The sequence below is a fragment of the Canis lupus genome, chromosome 29 (genome assembly GCF_003254725.2).
Source record: "Canis lupus dingo isolate Sandy chromosome 29, ASM325472v2, whole genome shotgun sequence".
Lineage (NCBI taxonomy): Eukaryota > Metazoa > Chordata > Mammalia > Carnivora > Canidae > Canis > Canis lupus.
The window spans coordinates 28557861-28577417 of NC_064271.1; the positions used below are offsets into that span (position 1 = coordinate 28557861).

A 19557-nucleotide genomic window follows, 5' to 3' on the forward strand; every position below is an offset into this window, starting at 1 on the left:
ACCTCCTGACCTCTGGGGAAGGGAGGGGCGCTGGAGATTGAATTTAATCACATGGCTAATGATTTAATCCATCATGCCGATGTAATGAAACCCTGATTAAAAAACAAAACAAAACAAAACTTAGTACACCAAGGCTTGGGGAGCTTCCGGGTTGATGAACATGTTGATGTGCTGGGATGGTGGTGCACCCTGGCTCCACAGAGACAGAAGCTCCCACACTCAGCACTCTTACAGACTTTGTGCTACGGACCTCCTCATCTGGCTGTTCATTTGTATGCCTTATTACAAAACAGTAACTGTTAAATATAGTGCTTTCCTGAATTCTGGGGGTCATTCTACTGAATTATCAAATCTGAAGGAGGGTTGTGTGAATTTGTAGCCAAGTGAGACAGAAGTGCAGGAAGCCTGGGGACCCCACTTGCAGCTAGCATGTGATGTAAGGGCAATCTTATTGGGGACCCTGCCCATTAACTTGTGGGATCTGACACTAACTCCAGTTAGTATCGGAATTTAATTAAATTGTGGGACACCCATTTGGTGTCAGAACACAATATTACATTGTGCATTTTAAAACACACCATGGCATTGCCTTATTTATAGTTTGGATTAGCATATAGCAGAAATGATATCACCACCACAAGATTCAGAAGAGAGCAATTATATCAAGTGCTTATGTCTCTATCATCAAACTCCAGTGTTGATTGACGGTCAGTGAAGTTATCAACAAATTTAAGTATGTGCACCTTAATCCTTCAACTGAACTGAGGCCTTCTGGTTATCAAGTCCACATTTTCAGCATCTATATATTTCAAATCATGCCTACTGAATTGTCTTAAAAGTCCTAAGTACTAATGACCTGCTTTCTGGTTTTATGATGATATACGAATTGGCACTTGATAATGATAACACTCACCTTGCATTACATGCCTAGTTAACAGTCTTCTCTCTGTGGACATTGCTTTAATACTCTCTTTCTTCTCTCTTCTTATTTCATAAACAGGAAATGCTAAGCCATAGATAAGCTTCTTTCCTAGGATCTTAGGGTCAGCTAGGACCAGAATTGAAATTAAAAGTCCATCTCAAAAAAAAAAAAAAAGTCCATCTCCCTTGGATTTCTGAGCCCATTACTTCATTACTTAATCATACCCTCTTTGAGTAGTAAGAGCTACTGGTCATTTTCAGTTCCAACCGCTATATGGATAATGATAGATGGTGAAGTAGCCAACAAAGCTCAGAATCAGGTTTTATGATGCATGGTGTGCTTGTCATTCATTTTAGAAGAGTTCGTTTGGCCTTATGTTTACACTTGTAATTATTATTATTATTTTTTTTTTGCAATTTTTTTATTGGAGTTCAATTTGCCAACATATAGCATAACACCCAGGGCTCATCCCGTCAAGTGCCCCCCTCAGTGTCCATCACCCAGTCACCCCCACCCCCACCCACCTCCCTTTCCACTACCCCTTGTTCGTTTCCCAGAGTTAGGAGTCTCTCATGTTCTGTCTCCCTTTCTGATATTTCCCATTCCTCCATTCCCCTTTATTTCCTTTCACTATTTTTTATATTCCCCAAATGAATGAGACCATATAATGTTTGTCCTTCTCCGATGGACTTATTTCTTTTCTTTTTAATTTATTATAGTCACACAGAAAGAGAGAGAGAGGCAGAGACATAGGCAGAGGGAGAAGCAGAGGGAGAAGCAGGCTCCATGCACCTGGAGCCCGATGTGGGATTCGATCCCGGGTCTTCAGGATCGCGCCCTGGGCCAAAGGCAGGCGCCAAACCGCTGCGCCACCCAGGGATCCCCGATTGACTTACTTCACTCAGCATAATACCCTCCAGTTCCATCCACATCGAAGCAAATGGTGGGTATTTGTCATTTCTAATGGCTGAGTAAGATTCCATTGTATACATAGACCACATCTTCTCTATCCATTCATCTTTCGATGGACACCGAGGCTCCTTCCACAGTTTGGCTATTGTGGACATTGCTGCTAGAAACATCGGGGTGCAGGTGTCCCGGCGTTTCATTGCATCTGTATCTTTGGGGTAAATCCCCAGCAGTGCAATTGCTGGGTCGTAGGGCAGGTCTATTTTTAACTCTTTGAGGAACCTCCACACAGTTTTCCAGAGTGGCTGCACCAGTTCACATTCCCACCGACAGTGTAAGAGGGTTCCCCTTTCTCCACATCCTCTCCAACATTTGCTGTTTCCTGCCTTGTTAATTTTCCCCATTCTCACTGGTGTTACACTTGTAATTAAATCTAATGTCTTCTTGCCAAATGAAGTCAATGCATCATTTATAATGATAGAAAAGTTTAGGGATATAACTTAATTTAACATGTACACTCTTAAAAATGATGAGAAATATACTTCAAGATTGACAAAAATAGAAACAAACATTTTAAAAAAAGAAATCTCAAGAGTATAAAAATAATTGTATTGCTTACCTAGCAGGTTAAAATTTAATTAGCCCTATTGAGTTGGAGTTGGACTCATTTTTTTTTTTTGAGTCTTCTTCATGATAAATCAGAATTGAAACTAACTTTAGCAGCTAGAATTTTTAAGGGCTATGGGGAACACCAGCCAACAATTTATTTCAGACTAGAGAACAGAGAGAAAAATCTCGTTTTATTTTATCTGATTACTCTTCAGAAATAATTACTTGCTTTTGTAACACACCAAACTTTTACTTTATTTCTAACAGAATCTCTGAAAATGATGGCAAGTGGAGTTAGGGAACTGTCATTACTATAGCATTCTATTTGACAACATGCAACACACCCATTAAGAGCTTTACGTTTGAAAAAAAAAAAGAGCTTTATGTTCTCCTCAAACATGTGGTAGGAAACTTCAAAGTTTATTTAACCCATAAATCAAGCTGAGTATACAACAAGCTTGATAATAAACATGTGTTGGTAGGCTGTATTTCAGACCACTTCCCTAGAAGCTTTATCTAAATGGCAAACACTGGCAGAAATAATTGTTTTCCCAAGTCTTAAGTTTAGACACTATTTGTGACACTTTTCTCAGAGACAAAGTAGATAATTTCAGTGGCCATTTTGTAGTTAAGGGAAAAGTTCATGGTCCTTCATTTCCAGAATACTCCTGCATAGATAGTGACATGCTCCTGACCTTGGACATCTGCTCCATACAAGCTTTTGCATGCAAATGCTCTTCAATGGGAGACACCTGTGTGATACGACTTTTTAAGAAATGGCCTCAGAGTTGGCCTGATTTTAATATTTCAACAGTATTTCATTCCAAAGGAGTCCAGATTAGTTTTCTTTTAAGATCTATCTCTTGGGGTAATTTCAGACTTACAAAGTTTCAGAGCAGTGTCTCAACTAATCTAGACTCTTCTGAATTAGGGATGATAAGGCCCACTGTAGGCCCACTTGCCTGAGACGACAGGAGAATTGATGGGGGCTTGGTTAGAAAAAAAGTGGCTTAGGTTAGGGTTTTGTATCTGCTACAGTATGGATCCCAAAGCAGTCTTTCTTTTATGTAGAAGAGAGCTGATTATGAGATTTGGCCCCCAGCACAGTGGTTAGCAGCGTGGGCTCTGGGGGAAGGTAACCCAGGTTTATATGCTCCACTGACAGGTACAGAATCCTAGTCCAATTGCTTATTCTCTCCGTGTCTCCAGAAGCCTCCTTTATAAAATGTAGCAATGACCTTTCTTATGTAACATTTAATAATAAGATACCAAACAAAACTAATGATTTTTAAACATTTGGCACAGTCTCTGGAACTTAAAAGCATTCAAATAGTAACCAATAGTGCTTACTCTGTGCCTGGGGAAGTCTGTGCATTAAATATATGTAAGTCCTTTAAATTTCACAGTGGGAGATACCACATTCCCATTTTACGGATAAAGAAACTGAGGTACATGTGGGCTGAGTAACTTGCCCAAGGTCATACAGCTAGTAAGTAGCAGATTGCCTCTGCACGTTTTAACTCAGGCCATGTGACTTCTGAATCCATGCATTTAGTGACTATTTTCTGATGCTTCTCTAATCGATAAGTGTGATGTTTTATTATTGTTGTTTTCCTTCCTGTAAATCTTTCCAACTTTGTGGCACAGACATGACCTTTGTTCCCTCGGGTCTTGTGTTCCAGGAGAAGCAGCAGCTGCCTCCTCCTATTGCTCAGCCACCCATAATTCGTGACAAGCCACTTATCACTTGCACAATTCCCATTGTGAAGGGGAAATGGTGGCAGGAAGAGACTAAAAGACATACATGAGGAGTTATATTCTTGTTTGGATTCTGACACCCTCCTAGCTGTGTGGACTTAAGATCTTAAGTTGTAAAATGGGCCTTAATCTCCTAAATTGTAAAATGACAGATTCAAATTGGAATATTCCATATCTAGGATTTCACAATAGCCTACTTACCTAAATTTAAATATTTACTAAATACCTACTAAATGAGAACATTGTATTCTTTGCTAGGACAAAAAAAAATCAGTAGAAATAAAAATGATAGAAAAATGCAAATAAATTGAAGGTGTGATCCCAACTGTAAGTACTTTTTATCTAACATGATAGACACCTGCATAAGTAAACAGGATGGAGAGCTTGTGTGAGTTGGGAAGACTTGGGCTCAAATATAATTTTTCTTTCCTATCTGTGTTTATCTAACTGAGCCTTAATGTTCTCATTTATAAAATGGGCTTGATAATACTTTCCTTGACAGAGTTGGATCATCGCTGATACTCATAAATGTTATTAAAAGTATTCAACAAATGCTTTGGATAAATATGTTATTTAAAAGAAAGAACATAGTAGGGATGTCAGCAGGAAAAATATATGCTGTGGAAATTTTAAAAGTACACATGGGATCATCGACTCACTTGATTTCCATTCTCTGTTTTCAAAATAAACTAAAAAAGAGGTTATATGCCAAAATTCATTATAAACTGATTAAGAATTTAAAGTCTAGACACTTGGGATCCCTGGGTGGTGCAGCGGTTTAGCGCCTGCCTTTGGCCCAGGGTGCGATCCTGGAGACTCTGGATCGAGTCCCACGTCGGGCTCCCGGTGCTTGGAGCCTGTTTCTCCCTCTGCCTATGTCTCTGCTTCTCTCTCTCTCTCTGTGTGACTATTATAAATAAATTTTTAAAAAAATAAAGTCTAGACACCAACACAATTTTACAGTCTCTTCTAGCTCAGGATCTCCAGAAACACCCTGATTGTATGCTTTGGCAGATGTGTTAGTCTTCTCCCTTTGGTGGGGCGGGGGTGAAGAACAAGGGAAGTGGGGGTGGGGTGGTTGGTATCTTTCCATGGAGGTAGCCGGAGATTGCATGGGTTGTCTGCTATCTCAAAACCCAAAGCCCTGTAAAAGGCAACAACATGGGTATTTTTTTTTAAAAAGTGTCTATTATTAAATGGTGAACAGTGAGGGGGAAGAGGTTCTTTCCTATCCTGATATTTTCTTCCATGTTAAAGGGATTCCATTAACCTAAACTCCTGTCTCCCTGTTACTAGTTCCCCACCCAGGGAGGGAGAGTGACTTATCTAACTGGTAAGGTTAAGAGAAGAAACAGGACATATATAGCCCACCACCTTCTCTTCTCTTTTAGGTATGAGTTGCTGGGAGGAAGTGAGTGGTTTGCTTTGCTCTGCTCTTTCTCTTCTTTTGGTGTTACAGAAACTGATTTGCTCCCAAAGTCCAGCACCCACTGCAGCAGAACAAGTGGGCTTGCCGTGCTGACTCCTGCTTGCCCACAGGTGTGCGAGTCACATTTTCCAATAACATCTTTATTGGTAATAAATGCTATATTATGGCCTCCATCTACCTGACTGCTCTATCTATGTCTTATTTTATTTGGAATTCAAGTGAGGAAAACAATGGCGGTAATTATTGAGTACTCTTGATATCTGACCTTCAAGAAGTCGTTGCCCCTACCCCAGGGGACCTCTGGTTTTCCTGCTCAAATAGATGGCTTATACTGAGTCTTTTGCATTGCTTTCTTTTGTCCCCCCTTGATGGAGCCATGCAGTTTTCAGGGTGGCTGTGTCCTACTGGAATAATTTCTCACAGATTTTGAATACTTTAAACTGAGCCAATTAGTGGGAAGAATTTAATTTAATAATCATTTCATCCTCTGCATGTGAAATGTGCTATAAAAAGATGTCAATCAGTGCTCTCCTAATTACAAATATATACTATTAATGTATTATTTTAATGCTAAAGGAGCATGTTATTGTCAGACACTTGATAAGAATAAAATGTGAATTAAAATGGGATACATCTGTGAAACACGAGAAGCATGCCATTTAACCAATTTAAAAATAAAAAATGAAGGGGAAGGAGATGAGACATACTGCCCATTGGTGACCAAGCTGGATGCTGATGATGGATTTGTGAATGTCCGATTAAATCCTGACTCTGGTGTCCTACCTAAACATCATAGTGTAGAACTTACACATTGATTACTTTTAAATTCAGGGCTCACACAATAATGTTATCTGTTCAGTTCAATTCAGTGAATATTTATTTGACTCAAATTTTCTTTATGGCACGTTCTATGTTCTATTTGGGCAAAAGAGCAACAAACCTGACAAAATGAGGGTCATGCCCTCATGGAAAATAATGGAAAGAACCTAATTGTATTTATCAGTTAAATTTGTAATTGTCAGCAAAGAAATATTTTTTAAAATAAAAATGCAAAATTTTCAATATATGTACTATGGTTTTTATTGCTTTGTTTCTTATAACAGGAAAAAATAAGGAGAAATATCCTGATGTCTCTCAATAGAAGATGGTGTCATAAATGATTGTACTTCCATTCTATGGGGTATTATGTACTTGTTTGATAGAATGAGGTAAATCTATATGAAGGGATTTAGGATAGCAAAATGATTCATTGTTAAGTAAAAAGTTACGTGCACTTCATTTTTGTAAAACAACAATAGCAGCAATGATATTTATATGTATATTATATGTTAGTTTAGCAAAGGGACAAGTAAGGAAGGCACATGCCAAATTTTTAACAGTGATTACATTACTTGGGAAAACTTTTGAACTGTAACAGGGAAGTAGTATCTTTAATTAAAGAATTGGAATAGATGCTTTACTGGTAAAAATAAATAATGCTAAGTAGAAACAATAGACTATATCTCAACTAAGAAAAACAAACAGGAGTATGGTGGAGATGAAAATGTTGACAATGTGTTCTTCTATGTAGTATAATGATGATTATAAGTAAATTTTTTCTCTCCCTTTGGACACTTTTATGTATTTTATACAGAAGGATGCATTAATGTAACAATCAGACATTTAAAAAATTTATAAGGAAGAAATTTGTGCCCTTTGACTTGTTAATCCTACTCTTAAGTTTCTTTCTGAAAATGGAACATACCAGAAGAATTCAAAGAGAATAATTTCTTTTAAAGTAATTATAAGGAAGAGCATGTCATTATTCCAGAAATGATTATTTAAAACTGTTTTTGAAATTTATTTTGGATTTTCCAGTGTATTCAGTAGAATCATTGGATGTTACGCTCACTCCAGTTAAGCAGAAATTTATCTTGCTCATCTCTACAAGGAAACCCTGTCCCAGTCATTCTGGGTAAGATGCATTCCACTCTAATCTGAGGTATCATGATGTATATTCATAGGAAAAAAAAGCACACTTCTCAGAAATTACGCAAGACTTTCCCCTCAAGCTGTTAACTATTTAAAAAGAGGCATCCTCTGAATCTTTTTTTTTTAAGATTTTATTTATTTATTCATGACAGACACAGAGAGAGAGAGAGAGAGAGAGAGAGAGGCAGAGACACAGGCAGAGGGAGAAGCAGGCTCCATGCAGGGAGCCTGACGTGGGACTCGATCCCGGGGTCTCCAGGATCAGGCCCTGGGCTGAAGGCAGCGCTAAACTGCTGAGCCACCCGGGCTGCCTGCATCCTCTAAATCTATCCAAAAATAACAAATAATAAATAGGATGCCTCTCTTTTTAAAGATTTATTTATTTTAGAGAGAGTGCACACTCATGTGAGTAGGGGGAGGGGTAGAGGGAGAGAACCTTTAAGTAGACTCCCACCTGACCACAAAGCCCAATCCATGACCCATGAGATCATGACCTGAGCCAGAACTAAGAGTCAGGCGCTCAATCGACTGAGCTACTCAGGCACTTCAAGGATGCTTCCTATGTAGAAATTTATAATCTCCAATCTAAGGATCTTAAAGCTTGAATAACTGCTTTTGTGTATGAACATGTGAGGGTACAGTAGACAATCCATTTGACAAACACTATGGATTGCCCACCATGAGTCATCTTGTTATCTTTGGGATATGTAATGGCAGATGTGAATAGAAATTACACCAGGTGTGGTAGATGGCTACCCAGACCACTTTGGAAGCACTGATGCTGGCACCAGGGGTTGAGACAGAAAGAAGGGACATATACAGGGAAGTGGAAGCTTAGTTTGTCCCTGAAAAGTCTAGGCTGTTAGAAACTGCAGGTGGAGCAGAAAGATCTGGGGTGGAATTCTATCACTGCCAATTTTTTTGAGCTTGACTGTGTCAGTTAACGTCTGAGCAATGTGTCTCTGATTTGATCTGTGCTGAATTGAAAAAAGCGGTAAAAAATATGCAAGTGCTTTGCAAAGCTATTGAGACAATTAAAGGAGATAATGTATGCAAAAGTGTATTTATAAAGTGTGAGGCTCAATACATAAATTTAATATATTAATAATTAAGGGCTTATTTACATCATTGGGGACACACAGTGCAGTGTCTTCCACTTGGTCATTACCCCACAATACTTATTAAATTTATTTGGGGAGGCAGGACATATATTGGTGATAAAGTGATGTTTTGGCAGCTGTCTTCATGAAAAAAAGCCAAGGTTCCCTAGGTATTGCAAAATTAAGATAGTTATCATACTTTACATGGGCACAGAATACTTGATATCATGGAATTTTAGAACTGATAGGGTGCCGTGTGTCCCTTGACTCGAGTTTCTATTGGTGGCTGGTGTGTTCTCATGTATTCTTTCCTAGAGCACCAATTCACTGATTCAGTATGACTAATGAATTCAATTACTCAGCCAGGAAATATTATTTGAGAACTGAACCATGTTTCAGGGATGCTATTAAAAGCTATTGATACAGTAGCAAGGAAAGGTGTTCATGCTCCCTGTCCTTATGGAGGTGACAGCATAATATGTGAGGCAGGTGACTGTTAGGCAATCACACAAACCATTGTAACCATGACAATTGGTTGTAGGGAAAATTTGTAATTCCATAGGGACCTATCATTTCTATGTTTGATTTAGTCAGAAAGTTCAGGAAAGATGTCTGCAGTACCCAGAAGATAAAAATGGGAGAGAATATTCCAGGCAAAAAGAAAGCCTCCCGCAAAAGCCCTGAGACAACATGGAGCATGGTGAGTACACAAAAGAAAGCCGGAGTTGCTGAATCCAAAATTAAAGGCATATGGGGACGATGCAGTTGGAGAGGCTAAGGGAAGCTGAAAACCTCAAAAGACTTGAATGCCAGGTTAAGGAGTTTGCCATGTTTCCAAAAAAGTAGTAGGAAACTAATTAGGGTTGGAAACAGGTGTGTCTTGACCAGATCTGTGTTAGAGGGAGAAAAAAACATCACTCACATTGTGTTTTGAAAAGTAGACCAGAGATGAGCTGAGGTTAGTGCATTTGTTTTCTATTGCTGCCAAAGCAGATGATCACAAATTAAGCAATTTTAAACAGAGGGTTTTCGTGGGTCAGAGGTCTTGGGCACAGCATGGCTTAGCTGGGTTCCCTGTGGATGATCTCAGGAGGTAGAAAACAACATGTTGGCCGGGTCTGAGGTTCTCATCTCAAGCTCATGGGCTATTGGCAGAACTCATTTCCTTCTCCTGCTTTCCATGGAGCCCCTCCCATCTTCCTCCAGCCAGTAACACTCTCCTGTTTCCAATCTCTGCAACTTCCCCGTCTGCTGCCTCTCTCTCTTCCTCTTCTTCTACCTTCTGTCGGCAGACAGTTCTACTCCGGAGGGTTCAGGTAATGACTTTGGGCTCACCTTGATCATCCAGGATCATCTATTTTAAAATCAAATTTATGAATAGTCTTTATTACATTGGCAAAAGCTCTTTTGCCAATGTAATGTAAGTTATTCATAGGTGTGACATCAGGGGCAAAGGTCACGGAGCCAAAATTCTGTCTACTGCTGCACTTGATATGGGGCTACGAATTAGAGAGTTACTCTAATGGTTCAAGTGGGAGAGGTCGGGTCCCTGGACAAGAGTAGTGTTGGTAGAGATGGGAAAAAATTGTACGTGTTAGAGGAAGCTTGGGGAAGGAGGGACAGAAAGGTATAAGGGCACGCTCCCAGATTTCTTGCCTGCACAATTGGGTAAATGGGAAGTTCACTACCTCACAATGCAACTTGTTCCATTTTGGGACTGTTTCCGGCATGATTCTTCTTTCCTAAACCTTTTACTGACAATTTCTGGCCTCTCTCTATCCTGCATTTCTGCATTTCTTCATCTTTGCACAGAGACAGCACTCCTGCAGATGCTCCTGGCCGCCTACCATTATTGAAAACATACACCAGAGAAGATCTGTTTCTTTAGTAATTTGTTTCTGCTTGTAAAGAGCCTTTATGTTTGGATTATAGAAATCCATTAATACCACTATTCAAATCTAAGAGAAGAAAAGCCCTAAACCTCAGAACTAACCACTGTTTATAAGTTAGTGTTTGTTCATCCTGATTTTTTCCAATGTATATAAATATTTTTTTTATAGAAAAGGAATAAAAATATGTTCTTCTACAACTGGATTATTTTTCCTAGTGATATGTCTTGGCAATCCTTACATGTCACCATATGTGGTTTTTTCTGGTTCTTTTTAAGAGTGGTATAGTATCTTTTTAAATAGATATGCCATAATTTACATAACCTGTCTCCTATTAGTGGCCTGTTTTCAATCATTGCTGTTATAAGCAATGTTTTCATCAATATCTAGGTGCAGATGTCTTTGACTACTTTTATGATACATCTCTGGGGGATAACTTTTCTAGAATTAGAACTGCGAGATCAAAAATTCATATATTAAAATTTTTAGTTGTTATAGTGTTGTTTAGTTGTTAAGTGTCCTTCAACCAAACTGTGGCAGCATGTTTCTTTCACCTAGCCTGGTGGAGGGAGTTCATTTAGAACCAGAGGAAACTCTCTTTTTTTTTTTTTTTTTTTTTTGATTTTTTAAATTTATTTATTCAGGAGAGACACAGAGAAAGACGCAGAGACACAGGCAGAGGGAGAAGCAGGCTCCATCCAGGAAGCCTGATGTGGGACTCAATCCCGGGACTCCAGGGTCACTCCCTGGGCCAAAGGCAGGCACTAAACCACTGAGCCACCAGGGCTGCCCCAGAGGAAACTCTCTTAATGAAAATCTGAGATAAAGGGCACCTGGGTGGCTCAGTGGTTGAGTGTCTGCCTTTGGTTCAGGTCATGATCCTGGGGTTTTAGGATTGAGTCCCACATCCAGCTCCCCGCCGGAAGCCTGCTTCTCCTTCTGCCTATGTCTCTGCCTCTCTCTGTCTCTCATGAATAAATAAATAAAAATCTTTAAAAAAAAGAAAATTTGAGATAAGACCAAATTAATCTCTTCAAGATGTCTAGGAAATGCAGATTTAATGAAGTTAACACTGTGTTAGGTTCTGGGAATAGTGTCATGGTACTGGGGACTCAAAGAATGGGTATTGAGTCTTTTCCTCAAGGATCCCTTAGGCTAGATAGTAAGCACAAGGCTCCTGGAAAGCATTAAAGAAGCATGAGAGGAACTTGGGAGGTGATGCATTGGGGAGAATTTGAGCAGAGTCATTTTGGTGAGCAGGATTTTGGAGGGAAACATTTTTGTGCCCCTCACAAAATAGCCCTGTGGATGTGCTGAATGTAGATGTTGTAACTCGAGGAATAGGGCACACAGAATGAGGCTGGAAAAGCAAGTGATCTCAGTCTGTTTCAGTTAGGAATGCTTTTTATTATAAGTGACAAGAAGGGAACAACTGTGGCTTAAACAAATATAGGTTTATTTTTTTTCTCAAAGTCAAAATGTAGGAGGCTGAGGAATGGGTTCGGTGACTAAATGGTGTTGGTACCATTTGTCCCATGGTGCCAAAATAGCTGCCTCAGTTTCTGATCTCACATCTACATTCAGGCCACAAGGAGGAAGGAAAGGGTGGCACCAGCACAGCTGTCCTCTGCCTCAGGAAAGCCAAAGCTTCTTCAGAAGCCCCCGTAACAGATTTCTGTTGCTGTTTTACTGGCTACCACTCACAAGAGAAGCTGAAGTTATGGAGAACAGAATGTCATAATTTGCTTAAGACAACTATGAACACTGCTGAGAAATGGGTACAGAGATTTCCAAGCAGAACTTCAGGCCTAGAAGAAGAGAGAGATTGATGTCAGGAGACAACAGAAGCTGTCCTTGTAGGTTAGATTCTGAAGGGCCTGTGCACTTTGCAGGAATGTGAACTTCATGGTATGCCAAAGGCAACCAACCTTCCAACTTTCCATATGGATTATAAAGGTTTCTAGTAGTGACTGTTCTTGCCCAAACAATTCAAAGAGTCTGAACTTGGTAGAAAATTATTTCAGAGTGACAGCTACTGATCAAATGAACAACTCCCTTTATTTACTTTACAATATGAAAGGACAAGATTGTGCTATCTCTTTCATCAGCCAAGCTTTCCTGACTTCAAACAGAATATTGTAAACAAAAACACTTCACAGGATGTGGAGATGAAAACAAGTTATGAAACCAGTTTACATGACACAGTTTAGGGAGAATCATAAGACATAAACACCCCTTTTGGGTTAAAAAATCCATATTTACAGACAGATGTATAATTGCTATCATGTTATTATGAATTTTGAAACATCTTTAATGAGCTGGTCAAATAGTCAACTCAAACGTGCCATCATTTTTACAGTTCCACAGTTTTTCTTAAATATAAAACAGTTTCTCTTCTCATCAAACCAGAGTAGCTGTGAACTATTACTAAATGGTCCACATTAGGTTATGTATAAATTCATATTTTTTCACTATGATTGTTGATATGTTTATTTTTAGTAGAGGAAAAAAATGGGAACACAGAGAATGAGACTAGGAAATCCACTATGAATCCCGCAGAAGTTAAATATTAAAAGTAACCTGTTAAAAGCTTAAAGAGAATGCTTGGAAACTATTGAATTGGCCTTATGGATTATACTTACCATTCTCTTGTTAAACACTAAGAGTATTTGGGGATAAGAGAAGAGAATTATTTTCTTAAATAAATTATTGCCCATTTTAGCTAAACACTATTATAAAGCTATAACTTCTTACATGAAAATATTAGTAGGGATCCCTGGGTGGCGCAGCGGTTTGGCGCCTGCCTTTGGCCCAGGGCGCGATTCTGGAGACCCCGGATCGAATCCCACGTCGGGCTCCCGGTGCATGGAGCCTGCTTCTCCCTCTGCCTGTGTCTCTGCCTCTCTCTCTCTCTCTGTGACTATCATAAATAAATAAAAATTAAAAAAAAAAAAAAGAAAATATTAGTAGAAAGATTACAAGTCTCACTGTATTCTCCATAGACACTCTTCAGGGTTGTGCCCACAGCATATGAATAAATGGTTGTAGTATTCTTTAATTAGAAGATTTTGATCATATGAACTGTTATTCCGCTATTGCTATCCAATAAAAGACAAATGTTTCACACTTTCTTTTTTTTTTTAAGATTTTATTTATTTATTTATTTATTCATTAATTTATTTATTTATTCATGAGAGCCACACAGAGAGAGGCAGAGACCCAGGCAGAAGGAGAAGCAGGCTCCACGCAGGGACCCCGATGCGGGACTCGATCCCGGGACACGGGGACCATGCCCTGAGCTGAAGGCAGATGCTCAACCGCTGAGCCACCCAGGCATCCTAGTGTTTCAAACTTTCAACAATACGTACTTGACCTGAGTTACTAGGTCAGTCCCACACTATGTTACTATATAAACACAACTAAGAGACCCAAAGCGGAAAATAAAAAAAAAAAAAAAACTCAGATCAAAACAAAACAAAAAGCCACAGGCAAAGACTCAGCAGTGACAAAAAAAGATCAATATTTATCCCCCCCCATAGGTGAAAAAGACATTGGTGATTGAGAGATTTCAGAGTAGGAAGCACAATCCCCTCTCCCAGAAGGATATTGGAGATGATCTGGAAAAATTTGTTCTGTTTGTCATAGAAAGCATTCCCTTCCCTTCCTCTTCACGTATACTTCCCTTCTGCCCTGCAGGTGCTGGCCTGTCCGTGGGGCTCTGGAGAATACCCCTACCATGGGTCAGGGCTGCTCATTCTTCTCCCTTCATGACTGTGTCAGTCCAGGTTCTCTGGGGGACTGAGGGTGAGTGTGCAAGAGGCTTCTCTGGGGCATTGTCTGTGGGGAGCACAGAGAGAGGGAGCACAGGAGACAGGGGGAGCCTTCAGACTGCCCCACAGACCTGACACCTGTGAGAGGGGAGGGGAGGAAAGATGAGCACACAGAATGCACCCAGGGTTGAGACAGTCTCAGCCAGGCTAATGGGAAATACTCAAGGCAAAGTTTCCCACTGAAGAGGCAGCCTGCTGGTCAGAAAGGGTGGCGTTGGGGTATGTACCATTGGGGTGAACCCAAGGAGTGACTGCTGGAGGGTGTCAATCATCTCGACTCCCCATGAGGTTTCATTGTCTTGAAGGGAAACCTTGGGAGGGCACTCCCGTGGCATCATCTTTTTTATTCTGGATCAGCTCATGTTGCTCCCCGATCTGAAGGTCTGCAATAGCTCCCTGGTGGCTACAGAATAAAGTCCAACATGCATTGGAGGTTTCCGCAACCTTGACATAGGATTCATCTACGCTGTCTACTTTATGTTAAGGGTATCTCCTCCGGATTCTTGTTCTCCAGCCAGACAACTTAACACCACTCCCCAGACCCCTATGTAGTGTGAAGTCTCTGAGCTTTCGCTCCAGCTGGTCCTGCACCTCACACTCTCCTTCTCAGCCTCTTAACATACGACTCGCATTTCCATGTCCATGTAGATTCCTTCTCCTCTGAGGCATCTCTCTTGTGCCGTCAATTCAGGATGCAGCACCCGCCTTTTGTGCTAAACAGCACATTGTGCTGATGTGTGTTTGGCATGGATTTCATTTAACTTTGTCTTATGTGCTTTCTTCAAAGAGGTAGAGGACAGGGACTTGATCTCTAGGACCGTTCCTGGGACTTATGCATAGGAGGGATAATTTGACAAATGTTTCTTGAGAAGAAATTAACCCAAGTGCAGGAAAAGACATTTGTTTGTGAGAAGAGAGGATGGGGGAAGAAAGGCAGCATTATCTAAACAATCCCAAATACATTTCATTCAGCACATACGCTCGCTAGATTCTCTTTGTTTCTCATGGAGAGGTGAAAGATCTCCTTTCCAGGAACCCGAAGCCCATAGTATCTAGAGAAGTTGAGAAATAAAGAGCAAGGAAGCAGATGGAGCTTCCTTAAATGCAGCCCTTAGAGGACCCAGCTCGAAAGAAGAGAAGCAAATCTGTGTTTTCCTGTATAAGTCTTCCCTTTCTTATTTACATGTATCCATGTGGTCTAAGAGTCTCCCACCTAGTTCTTATGTGAAGACCAGTGAGGTTTTTTATGCCTTCTCGTGTTTATCTTTGGGATCCTATCACCCAGCAGAGGACCTGGCAGAGATTTTGTGCAGAATAAGCGACCACAGTGAGCTGCATAAGTGTGGTGTGCAGTAAGCAAGGAAGCAGACACTCTTACAGAAGCAGAGATCTAATCAGCAGAGGGTGGTTGCCAAGAAATCACACAGAGAGAATTATAGAGACTAAAACAGTAGCAGGAGGTGAAAGGACAGATGGCAGCATGAAGAAAAAGAAACAGAGGGGAGACACTTGGTTTTGCAACGGTCAGTTGGATTGGACTATTTCTGGCCCCAATAGAAATAAAAATATTAATTGGATTCAAGTTAATAAGTCTTTGTTATGTGCTCATTTTTGCGAAAGGCCATCCTTATTTCTGCAGTATAGAGCCAAAAAAAGTAGGATATAATTAATTTCTGGGTGCAAAGTAATTATAGTCTTGTTGGGAACACATATACAAACACATATTAAATAGCTTAGTTATGACACAATAGAAAACACATTTGTGTTTTCTTGACTCTTCTACATTCAAGTTACCCGTAAGTCCGGAGTGCTTAACCTGTAAAATGCATCCTAAATCTGTCAGCTTTTCTCCATCTTCACCAGACAATCTTAGTCTAAAACTCATTGTGCCCTCTAACCTGCAACAACCTCCTGTCTGGTCTCCCATGCTCTAATCTGGGTCTCCCTCATGGTCCTTTCACTGCCCAGTAGACAAAGATATCTTCCAAAAACTATAAACTATACCCTATCTTCTCTTGCCTAAAACCTTCCCATGGCTCTTGGATGCGCTCTGAGTAAAAGCGGAGGTCCTCACATGATCTAGCACTAGCACTCAGCATCTCTACCAAGCTTCCCCTAGCTTGCTACCTTACATGCATACCACCCTTCTTTCTGTTCCTGGAAACTGTCATACTTGGTCCCTCTTTAAGACATTGGCATCTGTTATTCATTCTACCTGGGACCTTTTGCATTCCATCTCTGCAGGGCTGGCTCCTTTTCATTCAGGTCTCAGCTCAGATGTCATCTCAGTGAAGCCCTCCCTGATCCCTTAATCTAAGCTATCAATCCCTGCCCCCTTCAGGCACTTTCTAATATCACCCTCTTATAGATCTTCATAACACTTAGCAACATCCAAAATAATCTTCTATTTTGTTTGTGTTTATTGCCTGTCCTTCCCCCAGAGGATGTAAGCTTTTCAAGAGCAGAGATTTGGGTTGCTTTTTTTCTTTTTCCATTTCTTTATCTCCATTACCCTAACATGATGCCTTGCACATAGTCAATTCTCATTAAGGAGTTGTTTAATAAATGGATGAAAAGTATGAACTAATGAAAGACAAAGAAAGATGATTGTAGCTCAGAGTAGTTGGGAGGAAGAAGTACTCAGGGCAGTACTCAGAGTAGTTCTTGGAGGAAGAAAGATTATTTTAGCTGTGAAGAACGGTGGGGGACATGCACATGTTTGTCAAAGGAAGGACTCCAGCCTGGCTGGAGCAGAAGGTACACAGAGGCAAAGATGGGGCAGGTATCACATCAGGGCAGTGGAATTCAGAGGCAATCAGTAGGCAAAGGAAAGTCATCACATGGCCAAATAATGTCTATGCATTTTGCCTCAGGTGGCAAGGCATTGGAATTCCACAGGGTACATGAGGGCTAAGACGTTTATCATTTTATTTCCAGTTGCAACAATACGGAACAAATTACAGTCCCTAAATCATGAACATAATGAAAAAGATTTAGTAAGCCCCATATATTTCATATTTATACTAGTGATGGTGATTTTATTTTATTTTTTGGCTCCTCTGTTTCTCATGAAATGGTTCACTATTTTGATAGAGCCACTCCCTGAATTATTCAATCCAGGAATAGTTTTCATTTACTGGACATTTTATTTTCTCTCAGGAATGGCCCTTATAGAATATGCATTTCTTTTCCTGAATGAAATAATATATGGGAAAATACTTTGCAAGCCATCAGGCACCACCGAAATAGAAGGTGGAATGATTATTACTGCTAAAGGTCTTAAGGGACATAAACCACTGAGAGCATCAAGTCTCACTGTCCTGCTTTCCTTGCTTTTTATTGCAGGAGGATGGACTATTTCATTAAACCTGGAGATTATTTTCTGTTATAGTCAGGAGGCAAACATGGTTTCTGTATATCTTTTTGTTATTAGCTCTAAGAAAATTAACAAAACCCAGGTATTTTTCAGAGAAATCTTGGGTGAACAACCAACCCTATAGTATATTGTTGCTCAGAAGAAGAAAGAATTAAAATTCTGCTGATTTGGGTCAGCTGGGTTGCTCAGTGGTTGAGCATCTGCCTTTGGCTGAGGTTGTGATCCTGGGGTCCTGGGATTGCTTTCCGCATTGGGGTCCCCACAGACAGCCTTCTCTCTCTGCCTATGTCTCTGCCTCTCTCATGAATAAGTAAATAAAGTATTAAAAAAACAAAACAAAATTCTGATTTAAAAGAACAGTTATTCCTCACATTCCCACTTGACTCTTCTTTCAGTAGCACCACACGTCTACATGCAGAGTCAAGAAGAATGGCAATTTCTGTGAACACCTAGAGTTGCAAGGGCCTACTGCAGGGAATGGGAAATTTTACGTTGTGTTAAAAAAAAAAAAAAAAAAGGAATGCACTTGAAAGATGAAAATATTTTCCCAAATAGGACCATCTTGGTCTTTGTCCTCCATAAATGGCTCAATCAGTGTTCCTGAGCATATTTCTATGGTCGCACTGATGCTTTCTGTGCAATGTTTTGTAAGGTGATCATTTTCTCATTTTATACATATCATCGGGGAAACGAGTTCTCTGAGATCCCAGGCTCCTGGGTCCTTCTCTAATAAAGAGCAAAAGTCAGCTTTCAGTTAGAAAGCAAAGGCCAGTCAGACATAACAAGGGACAGAGTGGTTTGGAGTTCTGACTTGGCTAGAACTCCAAGGAAATGAGCCTCAGTAGATGAGCAGAGGGTGGTGGGGCAGGTCTATCTGAAAAAAAATTTGGAAAATAGGGACCCAGACAAAAGTTTTTCAGTGAAGAGGCAAGTCAAAAGAAATCACAGTTTTTTGGGTGGAGAAGTCAATGGACTTTAAGAGCAAATGCAAACTTCTAAGAGACCAAGAGTGACAAGGATCCCACCTGGTTTAAGAATTCCTCAGCATCTTAAAAGCCCTGTATGAAAAGTCCACAGACAATATCATTCTCAATGGAGAAAAACTGAGAGCCTTTCCCCTAAGATCAGAAACAAGACAGGGATGTCCACTCTCAGCACTGCTATTCAACATAGTACTGGAAGTCCTAGCCTCAGCAATCAGACAACAAAAAGACATTAAAGGCATTCAAATTGGCAAAGAAGTCAAACTCTCCCTCTTCGTGGATGACATGATACCGTACATAGAAAACCCAAAAGACTCCAACCCAAGATTGCTAGAACTCATACAGCAATTCGGCAGTATGGCAGGATACAAAATCAATGCCCAGAAATCAGTGGCATTTCTATACACTAACAATGAGACTGAAGAAAGAGAAATTAAGGAGTCAATCCCAGTTACAATTGCACCCAAAAGCATAAGATACCTAGGAATAAACCTAACCAAAGAGGTAAAGGATCTATACCCTAAAACCTATGGAACAATTCTGAAAGAAATTAAGGAAGACACAAAGAGATGGAAAAATATTCCATGCTCATGGATTGGCAGAATTAATATTGTGAAAATGTCTATGCTACCCAGGGCAATGTACACGTTCGATGCAGTCCCTATCAAAATACCATGGACTTTCTTCAGAGAGTTGGAATAAATAAGATTTGTGTGGAATCAGAAAAGACCCCGAATAGCCAGGGGAATATTGAAAAAGAAAGCCAGAGTCGGGGCATCAC

General features: G+C 40.1%; 2 long non-coding RNA genes across 4 annotated transcripts in view; one reads left to right on the top strand and one right to left on the bottom strand.

The window, feature by feature from the left end:
* Positions 1-9579: 9579 nt before the first annotated feature.
* LOC118352794 (uncharacterized) overlaps positions 9580-19557 on the top strand; it is a 30070-nt gene continuing 20092 nt past the window's right edge. The window contains exons 1-2 of the long non-coding RNA XR_004810543.2: positions 9580-10014; positions 14284-14391. This is a non-coding gene — a long non-coding RNA (uncharacterized LOC118352794). The remainder of the gene's footprint in view (positions 10015-14283; positions 14392-19557) is intronic.
* LOC112650792 (uncharacterized) overlaps positions 12027-19557 on the bottom strand; it is a 34452-nt gene continuing 26921 nt past the window's right edge. For all 3 annotated transcript variants that reach the window (XR_007407140.1, XR_003130448.2, XR_007407141.1), the window contains 2 exons: positions 13342-13507; positions 12027-12395 (listed from right to left, as the gene is read on the bottom strand). This is a non-coding gene — a long non-coding RNA (uncharacterized LOC112650792). The remainder of the gene's footprint in view (positions 12396-13341; positions 13508-19557) is intronic.